The sequence below is a fragment of the Ambystoma mexicanum genome, chromosome 3q (assembly GCF_040938575.1).
Source record: "Ambystoma mexicanum isolate Mex_15411 chromosome 3q, UKY_AmexF1_1, whole genome shotgun sequence".
Lineage (NCBI taxonomy): Eukaryota > Metazoa > Chordata > Amphibia > Caudata > Ambystomatidae > Ambystoma > Ambystoma mexicanum.
In genome coordinates this window covers 1,139,521,124-1,139,526,123 of record NC_090926.1, presented here as the reverse complement: position 1 = coordinate 1,139,526,123, position 5,000 = coordinate 1,139,521,124, and the positions used below count along the sequence as shown (strand labels likewise).

The 5,000-nt window shown below is 50.7% G+C and overlaps 4 non-coding genes across 4 annotated transcripts; all 4 read left to right on the top strand.

Annotated features, from left to right (window-relative positions):
• The first annotated feature begins 1,113 nt into the window (after positions 1-1,113).
• On the top strand, positions 1,114-1,195 carry TRNAS-CGA (transfer RNA serine (anticodon CGA)). Its single transcript has one exon. It is a non-coding gene; the product is annotated as a tRNA-Ser (tRNA).
• Positions 1,196-2,317: 1,122 nt separating this feature from the next.
• TRNAS-AGA (transfer RNA serine (anticodon AGA)) lies at positions 2,318-2,399 on the top strand. The gene has a single exon. It is a non-coding gene; the product is annotated as a tRNA-Ser (tRNA).
• Positions 2,400-2,762: 363 nt separating this feature from the next.
• On the top strand, positions 2,763-2,844 carry TRNAS-CGA (transfer RNA serine (anticodon CGA)). Its single transcript has one exon. It is a non-coding gene; the product is annotated as a tRNA-Ser (tRNA).
• Positions 2,845-4,401: 1,557 nt separating this feature from the next.
• On the top strand, positions 4,402-4,483 carry TRNAS-CGA (transfer RNA serine (anticodon CGA)). Its single transcript has one exon. It is a non-coding gene; the product is annotated as a tRNA-Ser (tRNA).
• Positions 4,484-5,000: the final 517 nt, after the last annotated feature.

Below are 5,000 nucleotides of genomic sequence, written 5' to 3'. Positions count from 1 at the left end.
CAGGGGACTGAAGGAACAGCTTTCTGCCACAACAGCAGAGAGCAGAGGAAGGGCGCCCAGGAGAACCGTCAGAGGGTGGTGAGGCCACTGTCCTCTCGGCCCCGATCGGCCAAGACCTCTCTATATGGGCAGAAGGGACCCATTCTGCGGTCCTCTGAGACTTAGGGCCACATGCCCAGAAGGCCCACCACCCAAATCTTTGCCATATGGCTTAGACTAACTACCGGACCACTTGTGCGGCCATTTATTCCTCTGGAGCCTGTCAAAATGGCCTGCGGAAATTGGCTCCCAGGAGGCCTCTGCAACTCGATTTGCATAGAGACAGCCCCTGCCCAGGCATGCTTCCAAACAGGAGACTGTTAACAGTTTCAATTTGGAGCTGGCCGAAGCCAGTGCAACCTAGTGAAGGTGAGGCTCTGCTGCCTGGCCGCTTGCTAGGTTTATTAGCACAGATCTGTCCCTGGCACTTAGTCCGAGCTTGGCACGGAGGGGATATGGCATTTAAGGAACTTGGGCCAGACCATAGAGATTCTGACTTTTGAATGCATTTTCAAGGGTCATGGGAGGGCCAAAAGAGAACGGTGCAGAGCGGCATAAAGTAAGGGGCGGAGGAGACAGTGTGTGTGGCTAAAGTGTTAAGTTTATAGTAGAAACACGTTTGCTCAGGAGTAGTCGTGGCCGAGTGGTTAAGGCGATGGACTAGAAATCCATTGGGGTTTCCCCGCGCAGGTTCAAATCCTCTCGACTACGGCGCAGCGCCCGCTTTTATTATTTACTCTTTTCTGGTTTGGAAAACAATTTTAAAATAGCAGTATAATACAATTACTAAAGGAGGCTGTGGCGCACTTGAGCTATTCAAGCAAGATCCTAGGAGTAAAAGCGGCTTCATCCTTTTGAACAACGCAGAGAAACTGGTACGTTTTGACAGTTTTGGTTTTGCAATTTCAAACGTATATGTACATTTAAAAGAAACTTGTGAGGAGAAAGAACGGTGCATGATGAGAGAAAAGGGTGGAAAGTACAGGACAAGATCTAGAGGCAAGGCGGTAGAGAGTAAGGACTCTATTGTGTAAGCACAGCACGATCTTTCGAGTGAGAGTTTTACTCTCATGGGTAGTCGTGGCCGAGTGGTTAAGGCGATGGACTCGAAATCCATTGGGGTCTCCCCGCGCAGGTTCGAACCCTGCCGACTACGTCTCGGTTTGAACTGAGCTGCAATTTTGCAATTTGCTCGGAAATGTCCCCAAAACAAGATGTAAACAAGCATGTTGATTATAGGATGGACGATAAAGCAGACATTGGGAAGACTCCCATCCAGGACTCTCTGACTGTTAGGGGTGGGGGCCACGAGTTTATTTCCACCCTGACACTAGTTGCCGCTAGAGCCATCGACGCCTGGCATCGCCTCCGTCTGTAAGAAGCCCATCCTGCGCTTTTCCTTGCCTGCATCTTTACAGCAGATATTGGGAGGGGTCCATGTGGATACAGAGGATGGAGCAACTGGCACGCAAGCTATCTGCCGAGCCTTTTTTGTGTGTCAGCACAAGGGTTCTCGTGTCACTTCTAGACCTTCCTTGGCAGATGCATTCAGGAGAGGCCCCCTACCTGCGACCCAGTGAAAGTACAGTCTTTTGCTGCCCTGTGCAAGCCAGGGGACTGAAGGCACAGCTTTCTGCCACAACAGCAGAGAGCAGAGGAAGGGCGCCCAGGAGGACCGTCAGAGGGTGGTGAGGCCCCTGTCCTCTCGGCCCCGATCGGCCAAGACCTCTCTATTTGGGCAGAAGGGACCCATTCTGCGGTCCTCTGAGGCTTAGGGCCACATGCCCAGAAGGCCCACCACCCAAATCTTTGCCATATGGCTTAGACTAACTACCGGACCACTCGTGCGGCCATTTATTCCTCTGGAGCCTGTCAAAATGGCTTGCCGAAATTGGCTCCCAGGAGGCATCTGCAACTCGATTTGCATAGAGACAGCCCCTGCCCAGGCATGCTTCCAAACAGGACACTGTTAACAGTTTCAATTTGGAGCTGGCAGAAGCCAGTGCAACCTAGTGAAGGTGAGGCTCTGCTGCCTGGCCGCTTGCTAGGTTTATTAGCACAGATCTGTCCCTGGCACTTAGTCCGAGCTTGGCAGGGAGGGGATATGGCATTTAGGGAACTTGGGCCAGACCATAGAGATTCTGACTTTTGAATGCATTTTCAAGGGTCATGGGAGGGCCAAAAGGGAACGGTGCAGAGCGGCATAAAGTAAGGGGCGGAGGAGACATTGTGTGTGGCTAAAGTGTTAAGTTTATAGTAGAAACAGGTTTGCTCAGGAGTAGTCGTGGCCGAGTGGTTAAGGCGATGGACTAGAAATCCATTGGGGTTTCCCCGCGCAGGTTCAAATCCTGCCGACTACGGTGCAGAGCTTGCTTTTATTATTTACTCTTTTCTGGTGTGGAAAACAATCTTAAAATAGCAGTATAATACAATTACTAAAGGAGGCTGCGGCGCACTTGAGCTATTCAAGCAAGATCCTAGGAGTAAAAGCGGCTTCATCCTTTTGAACAACGCAGAGAAACTGGTACGTTTTGACAGTTTTCGTTTTGCAATTTCAAACGTATATGTACATTTAAAAGAAACTTGTGAGGAGAAAGAACGGTGCATGATGAGAGAAAAGGGTGGAAAGTACAGGACAAGATCTAGAGGCAAGGCGGTAGAGACTAAGGACTCTTCTGTGTAAGCGCAGCACGATCTTTCGAGTGAGAGTTTTACTCTCATGGGTAGTCGTGGCCGAGTGGGTAAGGCGATGGACTCGAAATCCATTGGGGTCTCCCCGCGCAGGTTCAAACCCTGCCGATTACGTCTCGGTTTGAACTGAGCTGCAATTTTGCAATTTGCTCGGAAATGTCCCCAAAACAAGATGTAAACATGCATGTTGATTATAGGATGGACGATAAAGCAGACATTGGGAAGACTCCCATCCAGGACTCTCTGACTGTTAGGGGTGGGGGCCACGATTATATTTCCACCCTGACACTAGTTGCCGCTAGAGCCATCGACGCCTGGCATCGCCTCCGTCTGTAAGAAGCCCATCCTGCGCTTTTCCTTGCCTGCATCTTTACAGCAGATATTGGGAGGGGTCCATGTGGATACAGAGGATGGAGCAACTGGCATGCAAGCTATCTGCCGAGCCTTTTTTGTGCTGGTTCTCGTGTCACTTCTAGACCTTCCTTGGCAGATGCATTCAGGAGAGGCCCCCTACCTGCGACACAGTGAAAGTACAGTCTTTTGCTGCCCTGTGCAAGCCAGGGGACTGAAGGAACAGCTTTCTGCCACAACAGCAGAGAGCAGAGGAAGGGCGCCCAGGAGAACCGTCAGAGGGTGGTGAGGCCACTGTCCTCTCGGCCCCGATCGGCCAATACCTCTCTATATGGGCAGAAGGGACCCATTCTGCGGTCCTCTGAGACTTAGGGCCACATGCCCAGAAGGCCCACCACCCAAATCTTTGCCATATGGCTTAGACTAACTACCGGACCACTTGTGCGGCCATTTATTCCTCTGGAGCCTGTCAAAATGGCCTGCGGAAATTGGCTCCCAGGAGGCCTCTGCAACTCGATTTGCATAGAGACAGCCCCTGCCCAGGCATGCTTCCAAACAGGAGACTGTTAACAGTTTCAATTTGGAGCTGGCCGAAGCCAGTGCAACCTAGTGAAGGTGAGGCTCTGCTGCCTGGCCGCTTGCTAGGTTTATTAGCACAGATCTGTCCCTGGCACTTAGTCCGAGCTTGGCACGGAGGGGATATGGCATTTAAGGAACTTGGGCCAGACCATAGAGATTCTGACTTTTGAATGCATTTTCAAGGGTCATGGGAGGGCCAAAAGAGAACGGTGCAGAGCGGCATAAAGTAAGGGGCGGAGGAGACAGTGTGTGTGGCTAAAGTGTTAAGTTTATAGTAGAAACACGTTTGCTCAGGAGTAGTCGTGGCCGAGTGGTTAAGGCGATGGACTAGAAATCCATTGGGGTTTCCCCGCGCAGGTTCAAATCCTCTCGACTACGGCGCAGCGCCCGCTTTTATTATTTACTCTTTTCTGGTTTGGAAAACAATTTTAAAATAGCAGTATAATACAATTACTAAAGGAGGCTGTGGCGCACTTGAGCTATTCAAGCAAGATCCTAGGAGTAAAAGCGGCTTCATCCTTTTGAACAACGCAGAGAAACTGGTACGTTTTGACAGTTTTGGTTTTGCAATTTCAAACGTATATGTACATTTAAAAGAAACTTGTGAGGAGAAAGAACGGTGCATGATGAGAGAAAAGGGTGGAAAGTACAGGACAAGATCTAGAGGCAAGGCGGTAGAGAGTAAGGACTCTATTGTGTAAGCACAGCACGATCTTTCGAGTGAGAGTTTTACTCTCATGGGTAGTCGTGGCCGAGTGGTTAAGGCGATGGACTCGAAATCCATTGGGGTCTCCCCGCGCAGGTTCGAACCCTGCCGACTACGTCTCGGTTTGAACTGAGCTGCAATTTTGCAATTTGCTCGGAAATGTCCCCAAAACAAGATGTAAACAAGCATGTTGATTATAGGATGGACGATAAAGCAGACATTGGGAAGACTCCCATCCAGGACTCTCTGACTGTTAGGGGTGGGGGCCACGATTATATTTCCACCCTGACACTAGTTGCCGCTAGAGCCATCGACGCCTGGCATCGCCTCCGTCTGTAAGAAGCCCATCCTGCGCTTTTCCTTGCCTGCATCTTTACAGCAGATATTGGGAGGGGTCCATGTGGATACAGAGGATGGAGCAACTGGCACGCAAGCTATCTGCCGAGCCTTTTTTGTGTGTCAGCACAAGGGTTCTCGTGTCACTTCTAGACCTTCCTTGGCAGATGCATTCAGGAGAGGCCCCCTACCTGCGACCCAGTGAAAGTACAGTCTTTTGCTGCCCTGTGCAAGCCAGGGGACTGAAGGCACAGCTTTCTGCCACAACAGCAGAGAGCAGAGGAAGGGCGCCCAGGAG